A 13,074-nucleotide genomic window follows, 5' to 3' on the forward strand; every position below is an offset into this window, starting at 1 on the left:
TTAAAGTATTTGACGCTTTAAATTTATATCAATTTATATATACTTTTTTGTGCATATACTTACAACAAATATTACTAGAGTCTCTGACAAAATATCATAGTAGCATTTTTTATATTATTATTATTATTATTATTATATACATCTTTTTGTGATGAGGGTTGTGGGACAACCTGTGTATATACAAATTAAATACACCAAAAAATAACTTACAATACCAACATATTTGGCAAAATATTACATATTTGATAGTAATGGTAATTACTTAAGAAAACTAATAACAATAATAATAATAATAATAATAATATGGGATGTCCTTCAAAGTTTAAGAAGCTTTGTAAAAAAAAAAAAAATTAATTATTTATTTAATTACTATTGTGGGACAACTTGTGCATATCATTATAAAACCTGGCACAGTATTATAGTTATAAAAAAAATAAAAAAAAACATTTCTTGCATTTCTGTCAAAATAATATATATATATATATATATATATATATATATATATATATATATATATATATATATATATATATATATATATATATATATATATGGTAATTACTGAAGAAAAAAAATGTAATATGGGATCTCTCTCCAAAAATATGAAGCTTTCTGTCAACTTAATGCAATAATCAATTTACTAGGGTTTTTTTCTTTTTTTTTTCTTTGGATGACTGTTGTGGGACAGCCTGCATGTTTACCAACTAAATGCACCAAATCACACCTTATTCTCCTGTAAATAAACCACTTTAAGTTCCAGTTTCTCATTATAACACATACCACTTCCTCTATTCCCCATACTCACAAAAAAAAGAAAGAGAGAAGATGAGAAACACCATGACTGGATAGACTCCAGCAAGCTCAAACCACACGATCATCTTGAATGTCTAGAGTAAAACTCTCTGCAGCACAAAGGAAAACAACAGGCCTGATCACTGGGGTCTCAGTTCTGAGAAGCAGAGACTTGGACCACATATTGTCCAGTTAGATCCAGAATGTCCACCATCTGTAACAGCTGGACGTCAGCCGGTTAAGAGTGAGAACATTTGGAGAGGGTCCATCAAAAACAGGGCCTGAAATTCGGGTTTGAACGAGATTCAAAAGTCACAAATTGGGTCCTACTTTGCCAGTGCTATCATGTAGATTGATTAAAGTCATCATCACGGGATGCCAAGACGACGCACGTAATTCCCAGACAGAGCATCTGGCGGACTGCGGACCTTCAAAGCAGACCCCCACCTCTGGTGGAAATGTTCAGCATCTTCCTCACAAAGCCAAACAAACCTGTGGCTTGCAACATTTTGAGAGTAGGTGAGCTAAGCTACTTGGTTGGAACAAAAAGAGACGTTTTTTTTAACTATGGGACATTCGAAAACACACAAGTCCTGAAAACATAGACGCCACAGCCAAAGAAAAGATGACTTTGCTGTTCGGCTTCAAAATCCATGATTTATTAGACTCACCTAAGCCTCTGCAAATTTTAAGAGGAATAGCATTTTGATCCCATACACTCCAGCAGGAAAAGAGATATGGAAGTAAGAGATTAAAATGACTGTTTATGTCACTGAATATTGTTTCGGCCAGACAAAGGTCAAATAATTATTTGTTCAAGAAAATAAAAGGCTCTCATTTTTTTCACTTAGTAGGCTTACATTAATAATGCCTGAAATTAATTTTGATGTTCTGCACCTTTTATCTGGAATGACTAAAAAAAATTTTTTTTTCAACTATTATTGAAATATATGAATGGAAATCTTTGAATTTCTACTTTTGAAACCAGGAGTTAACCCACATACTAAATGGCAAATCATTGCCTTTTGCAAGCTTGAATCCAGCACAGTGTTACTTTAGTATGATTGAGATACTAATTACGGTTTTATTAATATTTTAAGTTTATTTTCAGATTTCTGTTTTCCTTTTAATTTTAGTTAAAGTTTTAGTCATTTTGTTGTGGGTTTTTTTTATATTCTTTTTATTAGTTTTATTTTATTTTTTGCGGGGGGGATGGGGGAATCACAAAGTTAATGGGAATAATCATTTTGCACCTTTTAATCAGTTTCAGATGCGCTTCACACTGATCATAAAGTGCCCTCTGCTGGCCGTTTCAACCACAACAGAAGAACTGACTATCGCCAGTCACAATTTTTTGCTCTGACAATTTACTAAAGCCTAACAATATATTTAGTTTTTTTCCATGAAAATGCTGCAATAATGATCTGCAGTGAACTCCCATTAAAGAGAGACTTGTTGAAAGGCAGAAGCAAGAAATGTCCTCTGTTTTCTGATGCATTTACACTTTTCTCTATTATAGAAGCATGGAATGGAAGAAGTCCTATGGCATAACATTTACCTACAAACCTTAATTATTTACCATTTAAAAAATGCATAACCTTCGTTCCTACAGTTATGGTAACTGCTGAAAAGACATTTTGCAAAAATAACTGGTAAAACGTCAATTGTAATTTCGTTTTAAAGGCAAAACTAAATCAATCAATCACTCAATTTGTAGCCACAACAGCAGACTATGCTGGAAACTATTGTTACTTTGTTAGCATTATCATATTTTTAAGGGAGACTTAATGAATGTAGGCTATGTTATATTATTTTAATAAACCAAGCTGTTAACACTAAAAACAATCCATCTATATTATACTGGCATACAGAGCTGGTCCTGGTCATTTTTCCATTCCTCAAACTGAGGCAAATGCACAAGACAGCGTTTTATTTATTTAAAACAAATATATAAGCTTGACAGCGTCCTCTAGTGGCCGTCATGGTGGATGATCTAATCCACAACATTTGTGACATTACACCATTATTCTTCCCATGCAGCAAAGAATACATTTCCTCTAACTGAAACAAAACCTGATTACAGATGCACTAACGTTATACAAATGGAACAAAATGGAGGTGAAACATCATTAAAAGTTTCAATTGTATAGCCTATTTAATGCCAATAAAATGACCTTAATTCTTTTTTTATTTGTAAAATAGGCACTCATGGATAATTTAATTTTAACTTTTAGAAATTCTATTTTATAAATATGAATTCTTATACATTTAATAAATGGATTTTATATTGGCCTAATTGTATTACATGACAAGTAAATGATTATTTTACTTACATTATAGATTCAAATAAATACTTGAGTTATTGTGAATAAATGTTGAATAGATGCCAGAATTACTAACATCAAATGAAAATAGAGGCACATTACATCCACTGTGGCTATTTACAGGAGTGAACATGCCCTTAAGTACCCAATCTGTCTTCATTCACAAGCTCATAACTCTGTATAGAGCGCCGTTTGGCCTCTGTCCCACCGGTGCCAACTCTGATATAGTAACAGACGTTTGTCAGAGCTCCAATCACACTGCCAGAGAAGAAAAAAATCTTACTAGTCTTTCACATAACATTTTAACAGTTTGTTGAAACCACTCTTCTACAAGTTTAATCTGACCGTGAACACTAGACATTATCTTGAATGCAAGTCCTGCTCAGAAGGCCAGAGGGCAGCAGACACACCAGGAACCAAGAAGGTTTGGGAGATTTCAGATGGGGTTGAAAAAACATATAGTGGCCCTATAGTTTTAGACACTTAATGCACATAGAAGTAGAATTCATATGAAAGAAAGAAAGAAAGAAAGAAAGAAAGAAAGAAAGAAAGAAAGAAAGAATATAAAATTTAGCATTATTAATGTTCGCTTGGTCATAAATTACAAGAATCATGACTGATCACGATTAAAGGGTTAGCTCACCCAAAAATTAAAATTCTGCCATCATTTACTCACCCTCACCTGTCATTCCAAACCCGAAATAAAACTTTCGTTCATCTTCACAACACAAATGAAGATCTTTTTGATGAAATCTGAGAACTTTCTGTCCCTCCACTGACAGCTATGCAACTACCACTTTGCCACTCAAACAGTTTATAAAGAGATCATAAAACTAATCTAGCAAATAGAAGCAGTTTAGTCCAAATTTTCTGAAGAGACTTGATCGCTTTATGATGAACAGATTTATAGGCTTTTATTCAAATATAGCCAAAACATTGATCAGCGAACATAAAAAGAAGCTCAACCGAACATGCTTGACAAGCAAGAATGAACCTCATGGGTTCTTGCTGAAGCTCAAACGTGCTGCGTAACACGAGAATGAACCTCATTGGTTCTTGCTGAAGCTCAAACGTGCTGCGTAACACAAGAATGAACCTCATTGGTTCTTGCTGAAGCTCAAACATGCTGCATGACAATGAACCTGAGCAAACATGCTTGAGCTTCCCTTTATCATAACTGATGTGTGCGTTGTTCAATAATTATATGTGAATAAAAGCTTAAATTAAATCTGTTCATCATATAAAGCGATAAAGTCACCTCAGAAAATGTGGGTGAACTAACCTTTAAGTAGGCCTATAGCTAGCTAGAGGCTACTGACAGTCGTGTTTTTGTAAAAGTAAGGAAAAAGAAATCAGACGAAAAAGCATGTTTTTCTTTAAATTATTTGACTGGAGTACAATTAGTGACAATAACGCTGATTATTAAAACAACTCGTCCTTAAATGATCACCCTTGCTGTTGTTCTTACACAGTAGAAGTCGGTCTTTATAGGCCTACATGTTAATATAACAATAGGTCTATATCATATTTTAGAAAAAGGATCATCGCATTAGGGGGGCATTTGTCAAACAAAAAGTTCGCAAACTTCTTGGACCCCTGTAAAAAACCAAACAACTGAAAAATCTGCTCAAGTAAATTCGTACAGCACGTTTAAGAAATGTTTAAAATGATACTCACTCACATAAAGCCATGGAGACTCAAAATTATTCCTCATGAAAGCGCCATGTTGAGTCACGTGATCAGGTGACAAGTTCTAGCGTGGGGCTTTAGATTCGTTTCAGTGACTCGACTTTTTGAATCTGATCGCTAAAAAGATTTTTTTTTTTTCGTTTACTGATTTTTTCAGTGGCTCCGTATATGTTACACGCATAGGTAAATACAATAAATAGGTTACACCGTTCAAAGCAAGATCTTTTTGTGTTATAAGTGAGTGAGTCATTGAGTGATTTACTCAAACGAGTCATTAGACAGAGTCGATCGAAACGAGTCTTACTGGCATTTGTTAAAATGTGCGTGCATACAATATTTTTTCAGGGTGCGTTTATTTTTAAACGTTTATAAAGACACAACCTAAGGTCTTGGCAGCTATGATAAGTAGGCTATTAAGTATTGAACAAATGTATTTAAAACCCTTGTGTAAATATTTAAAACGCCTGTGCCAACTTGCCCCACCCTGACATTTGTGAAAATACTAGGCTTGACGCAGTTTAAACTTTAGGATGAAATAGATTATTTTGGAGTGCATAATCCTTAAACTTTCTGTATATTTCCAGGTTTAAGTTGTGTTTTTTTCTTCTCAAAGACAAAATCTTATGTAGGCCTATGCCTTGTCCTGCACACAAGGACTCAAACTGCTTACCTGGATTTATGATGAGGAACCCAAAACAGCAGGAGGCTTCAGAAGCAGTAGTCTAGTGGCCGTCGGAGGCTCCAGCAGGGCAGTAAGTGAATCCAGCAGTGCCACTGTTGTTTCTCTGCTCTCCACTGGCCAGCACAGGAAAGACAAGCTTCTGGTGACCTGGATGTTGCCAAGGTAACACATCTGCCATGCATTTTCACCTAGTTCGGCATTCCATTTAAAAGCATCTTTTGGAGTTCATTTTGAGTTGTTTATGATGAGACTGAATGTTTGTGCAGACAACATTTTTTATTGTAAATACTAAATAAATATAAAAATATCTAATTTAGTCAAACCCACAGAGCATATAAATGAGTATTAGTATAATTGAGTATGGCTCTTTCTCACACACATGCTATGGCTCTTTAACAAAGACATTTTCCTTTCCGTGAGAAGCTAAACGTCAATGTTACAGACAGAATCCTCAACAGAGGAACAGATTCCATTCTGCCTATGTTTCTTTCTCCATGTGTTTGTTAAACATTTGGACCCTGTTCCCTCTCCATATGATGAGAAGGCTAAAGGAAACCAGGTGCGGACAAGCTGAACTCGTGAGGTCAGGAGTGGAAACATGCAACACAAATTTTTATGCACTGTTTTTACTCACAGTCTTCTAAGGATTGCTAATTAAATGCAGCATGTTGAACTGGTCCATAACACTTCGAAGAACCAGCAATGCTCCCAACAAACAAATAGAAACCTTTGTGGAAGATAAATCCTTTGTGGAAAAGCTCTAGCTGTCAAGGCAGACAGGACGGGAGTAAGAGTGTGATTTGAGGAAGAGCCAGACAGAGATGTCATCTGGTGGGGAGACCATTTGCTCAATCCTCTCATAATTCCTGGATTTCTGCAAGGCCGTTCTGGTTGTATTGTAGAACAAATGGTGGAAAGACAGGTCTGATGAAGGTTTTTCTATTTATAAAACGATTTAGAATGTTTTTTATATATACTGTACAATTGAATACATAATGCCCCTTTTATCTCCTAATTTATTTGTACAAATATAAGATATAAAAAATACTTTAAATATTTGTAAAATTATATATACACTATATTGCCAAAAGTTTTGGGACATCTGCCTTTTCATGCAAATGAACTTTAATGACATCCCATTCTTAATCCGTAGGGGTTTAATATGGAGTTGGTCCACTATTTGCTGCTAAAACAGCTCCAACTCTTCCGGTAAGGCTTTCCACAAGGTTTAGGAGTGTGTTTATGGGGATTTTTGACCATTCCTCTAGAAGCGCATTTGTGAGGCCAGGCACTGATGTTAGGTGAGAAGGCCTGGCTCGCAGTCTCCGCTCTAATTCATCCCAAAGGTGTTCTATGGGGTTGAGGTCAGGACTCTGTGCAGGCCAGTCAAGTTCCTCCACACCAAACTCGCTCATCCATGTCTTTATGGACCTTGCTTTGTGCACTGGTGCACAGTCATGCTGGAACAGGAACATCCCCAAACTATTCCCACAAAGTTAGAAGCATGAAATTATCCAAAATGTCTTGGTATGCTGAAGCATTAAGAGTTCATTTCACTGGAACTATAGGGGCCAAGCCTAACCCCTGAAAAACAACCCCACACCACAATCCCCCCTCCACCAAACTTTACACTTTACACTCGGGCAAGTACCGTTATCCTGGCAGCCGCCAATCCCAGACTCGTCCTTTGGAAGTTCTGAAGCTCTACGCACTGTTCTTGAGCTAATCTGAAGGCCACACAAAGTTTGGAGGTCTGTAGCTGTTGACTCTGCAGAAAGTTGGCGACTTCTGCGCACTGTCGCCTCAGCATGCGCTGACCCGTTCTGTGATTTTACGTGGCCTACCACTTCATGGTTGAGTTGCTGTTGTTCCCAATTGCTTCCACTTTGTTATAATACCACTAACAGTTGATCGTGGAATATTTAGTAGTAAGGAAATTTCACAAATGGACTTATTGCACAGGTGGCAGCCTATCACGGTACCACGCTTGAATTCACTGAGCTCCTGAGAGCGACCCATTCTTTCACAAATGTTTGTAGAAGCAGTCTGGAGGCCTAGTGCTTGATTTTATACAACTGTGGCCATGGAAGTGATCGGAACACCTGAATTCAATGATTTGGAGGGGTGTCCCAATACTCCAATCATCAACAAAGGTTTGCATCCCCTTGTTTCTTATAGTTATTGAGCATAACAAATCGGATATAATTTTTTTATGTTTTTGAAAGCAGTCTCTTATTCTCACCAAGGCTGCATTTATTTGATCAAAAATACATTAAAAAAGTAATGTTGTAAAATAATATTAGATAGTATCTATAAGTGTTTTCTAATTGAATATATCTTAGGATATCATTTATTCTTGTGATATACAAAGGTGACTTTCCAGCATCATTACTCCAGTCTTCAGTGTCACATGATCCTTCAGAAATCATTCTAAAAAGCTGATTTGCTGCTCAAGAAACATTACTTATTATTTTTAAAGTTGAAAACAGCTTAATAATTTTGTGGAATCCGTGACCCATTTGTTTCAGGATTCTTTGCTGAAAGTTCAAAAGAACAGAATTTATTTGAAACAGAAATCATTTGTTAAAACACTATAAATATCTTTAACCTCACTTTTGATCAATCTAATGCGCCTTTGCTGAATAAAAAAAAAGTATTCATTCCTTTAAAAAAAATGCCACTGACCTCAATTTTGAAATACCAATAAATCTAAGGCCAAATTGGATAATTAACTCTAACTTTCTCCATCAGATTTATGCGTTAAACCAGATCATGTTGTTTATGAAATTATTTTGAGTTAGAGTGCATGAATGCCTGTACTGCATGAAAGCCAGGGGATTTCACACAGATTCAATAGAGGAATCCCTGTCTCAAAGGTCATTCCTTTCAGTCATTCTCTGACACTTTACGATTGAGATGCATGTGATGAGCCGGCTTTTCCATCAGACAGATGTGCCCGCCGCAGCCCCAGCTGGGTCGTCCTGCACATGGCTGGGTCGTGCTCGCCATTAGATCACAGGGCCCTCTGTTTTCCAACGCCGCCAGATAACACAGGGTCCTCCGGGGATGCCGTAACTCTAGAGGCTCCATTGTGCCATGTCAAGCCGCCTGTGCTCCAGTCTGTGCAGAACAGCGCGCTGTCAGTTAAAATGAGTGGCCGCGGGCCAGCGTCTGAACGTGTCTGTCCTGAATGTGAGTGGATTAGCACTCTCCACACATCCAGCTCAGCCAGGAAACTCAAGAAGACTTTTAAAGCAAAATAGGCGCCGATAAGTCGCCATCATAAATTAGAGGACACATGCTGACCAAAAACAACCCAAGTAATGCAACGTGGTCTTCCTAGCCCAGGGGCATGATGGGATGTTAGAGAGGCCTGCAGGTGGGCACTTTTGGCTGACCTTTCATTCTGTAAATTTGCCTCTCAAGTGAAGAATGTGGCTGGCACCAAAAATGAATATACACTAGTACATTCAAATTGTAAAAAGGTTTTTTGTTTTTGTTTTTTTTTTGTGAAAGAAGTGTCTTATGCTCTCCAATGTTGCATTTATTTGATCAAAAATAGAAAAAGGAGTAATATTGTGAAATATTATTACAGTTTATTCCTGTGATGCAAAGCTGAATTTTCAGCATAATTACTCCAGTCTTCAGTGTCCTTCATAAATCATTATAATATGCTGGTTTGCTGCTGAGTTAGTTATAATGGTTCATTTTATTATGGATTATTAATATTGAAAACAGTTTGGGCTGCCTAATATTTTTGTGGAAACTGACACATTTTTTTAGGATTCTTTGATGAATAGAAAGTTCAATGAACAGAATTTATTAGAAATAGAAATATTTTCTAACATTATACATTTCTGTAGCAGCACAACTGTTTTCAGCATTGATAATAATGTTTCTTGAGTATCAAATCATCATAATGATTTATGAAGGATCATGTGACACTGAAGAATGGAGTAATGATGCTGAAAATTCAGCTTTGATCACAAGGATAAAATATATTTTATAATATATATATATATATTAAAATCTAATAATATTTCACAGTATTTTGATCAAATAAAAACAGCTTAGACACTTCTTTCAAAAACATAAAAAAATCTCAATTACTCCAAACCTTTGACCGCTAGTATATAAAAATATATTTTTTAAATCAAAACGTTAATGAATTTTGATAGTAACTTGTATAGTTATACTGATCTACATGCTCAGAATCGATTCAGATAGCAGTGTGCCAACTCAAAGGTGTTTAATTGCTTCCCTCCAACACGATGAATACACACAAGTGTGTAATTTCAGAGCAGAACTGAGACGGTTACTGAGATTAACTGTGCCGTTAGTTCCAAGTGCACTGTGATCCGTTTAGGCTTATAAGCATTAAATAACAGTCATCAGAGAAAACCAGGGCAATACTACTAAACGAAAAGCAATTGAAACCAACATATCGAAGTGAATTTGGCCTACTATGATGAGGCTATATCAGCAGAGTGGTCAATTTTTATGCCAGAGGAGGTCAGCCGCAACACATTTGCAGATGGACGTTACATAAATCATATAAATAAATATATAAATGTGGATGTGTAATTGCAAGGCTGGTTTAATTCTGGTGTAAGAATAATTCCATGAAGTTTAAAAGCTTGAAATAAACATTTTCAGCTAATAACGGCTTGACATTATCTATTTTATTCTTTCTCTCTCATCTTTAACACCCCCAGTGAAAATGAATTTACAGTCTAATTACAGAACTCGGCAAGCGTAGAAGGGACACAAATCAGCCATCATTAACAAATGACAGAAAACTGCCATTTTGTAATTGAAGTATAGATCTGAATCAATATTTAGAAGTCCCAGCAGGTTACAGAGCGACGCTGAGTACTGGAATCGTCTTTGTTAATTACAGAACATAATCTCAAAGAAATGAAACGGCAGGACTGTAAACATGATTTCATTGTGTGTATATATATATATATATATATATATATATATATATATATATATATATAGCCTAGTTGATGTATTGCAATTTAGAAAATATCAAATATTGGTCACAATCAGATCATAGCCAAATGTACCACAAATCTTAATGAAAGTATTCAAATGAATATTTATGATTTAGATGCCCAGAATTTTATAATTAGAATGTCCTTAAGGGATGTAATATTTCAATACCGAAACTCGTCGTGCAGTGCGCTGTAAATAATACATACAAAGTAATGTAATGATTTGCTCAAAGCTAATTTAAAAAAGCCCATGAATCAGTTCATAGAGCAATACACACTGACATTTACTCTGTGCTCATTCAGCTCCCTGCCTCCAAAAGCTAGAGCACCAGAACCGGGCGTTCATAGAGAGCTTTGCTATTAAACGCAGCTCTAATAGGCTTTCTCTCCTCGCTGTATCTTCTTCTTCCTACCGGATAGCAAACCTCACGCTGTCTATGTCGTCCCCTGCCCCACCCTATCTCAGCTTTTACCTCCGGCCTGTTAAAAATGATATCAGCTCGTGGAGGGCGAGCATTAGCATTTGCATTTTATTGGAGGCATGGAGATTTAGAGCAGTGGATACATCAGCTCTGAGCAGACAGAATTAGTTAACAATGCATTATCTGCCTTTTATGGCGGCCATAATTCTCTCACTCCCCTGGCTCGGGGAAGAGATGGGGGTGGAGGAGGACTGCTCGCTCCAGGGTGGGGGCTGCTGGGGAGAGGCTGGGCTTTGTTTCTCCCAGCTTTGCTGCGCTTTAAACGCAACTGAGGCCCAAAGAGCATTGCTGCGCCATCACGATGCACGGCTCGAACAACAACCCAATAGAGGGGCGATAAGTGTCTCGAAAGGTCACGGCTAATGGCGTGACCTTGCGTTCTTAATGACGCCACACATAATACTGCACTACAATTCAGCAGAATCATGGCGTAATGGCGCTTTTGTGTGCGTTTAGGTTTGGAAAGGGATTCGAAAAAGGTCTCATATCGTACTTCTGAGGCCTACAGGACTCTGCTCGCCGGTCCAAACTAAAGCGACGGCGCTCGAGTGCACTTTGTGTGTGCGTTTAGGCTGTTTGGATGGTGGTGCAGTGTGGATCGAACACACTGCTGCAGTCTTCCCCTCCCAAACTCCAGCCCTCACCCACAGCTGTTCAGTGGTCCCCTTGACAGCCATCTATTTGAGCTTATGTGCACCGAAAACCCATCGGACCACATGCATCCCAGAAATCTTGCACACTGATTCTATTCGCTGCTTGTAGACTTTTTTTGCTTCAGCAAACATATTCAAAGCGTGCACTCTTTCCTTATGGGGAAAAACGTCGCTCAGGCAAGCCTCAACGTCCTGCACGTAGTTCAGCATTGTGGGTTTCACCATGGGGATTATGACTTTAATGTTATAGTTCACCAAAAATGAAAAATTTGACATCATTTACTCACCCTCATGTTGTTCCAAAGTCATGTATGACTTACTTTCTTCAAAAATAGCTTTGTTTCACAAAAGTATGTCATTCAGGTTTGATTACACTCTTAAATATATAGGCTCTTTATGGCATCTATGGACCTATTAAGAACTTTTCAAATCTATGGACCTTTCCATTTTGCAAAAGGTTCTTTAGATTTTTTTTTAGTTCTTCACAATTCTTTTAAGAACTAAGGTTCTTTGGGGAGCCCAAAATGGTTATTCTATTGCATCACTGCGAAAACTCCCCTTTGAAGTTTTTATTTTAAAGAGAGTAGGCCTATAGAATTTTATTTTTGGTGAACTATCCATTTAAAGAGCAACTTGCAGGTAAAAAAAAAATCTAAATGAATATATAACCGTGTATGAAAATACCATATGAAAAGATAATGCAGGATTTAAAATGTTTTAAAACGACATAATGACACCAATTTAGTAGATAAAGTGAGCGTTTCTTTGACTGCTCGTACAAACCGCTTTTTTTTCAACATCGCGTCATTTTACGTCACACGAGGGAGACGTGTGCTGTGCTCTGCCGCAGCTCAGTGCAGAGTGGGTTGGTATTCAGTAAGAGCGGTCGTGAGACAGTGTGTTTTCAGTAGTTTTTGTATTTCAATTTATCATCGTCATGGTAAATTTATGTGTTTGTGGAGCTTGCAAAAACTCCAGCCTGTCAGGACATCGAGTCCACCGGTTTCCTAACAGGAAAAAGAACGGTGCTATCTTTCGTGCCTGGGTGCGGGTTGTGCAGGTGAAGAGACGGGATTTCTCTTCCGCGTCGGCTTCGGAAAACGCGGTCGTGTGTAGCGTTCACTTCAGATCGGAGGATTATCGTCCCGGCGATATGAAGGAGTTCAACATGGGATACCGAAGTAAGAACCGGGTGAGACTCAGAGCTAGTGCGGTTCCTTCAGTGCACGCATCTTCGGGTTCTCCCGCTGGATGTAGGCGCGAGCACAACATCAACTGGCAAACGCAATGTAAGCGGAACGAAACTGAGCTAACAGTTACTCGTTATTGTGTTTGTGTGGACCGTTTATCAGTTTGGACCAGTGCAGCGCGAGCCTGATCAAGCAACACTGTAGCCTAACTGCGAGATCCAGTAAATAAAGAATTCGCCACTGAAGTAATAACATCGCTGCG

This window comes from Abramis brama (genome assembly GCF_963993115.1).
Source record: "Abramis brama genome assembly, chromosome: 22".
NCBI lineage: Eukaryota > Metazoa > Chordata > Actinopteri > Cypriniformes > Leuciscidae > Abramis > Abramis brama.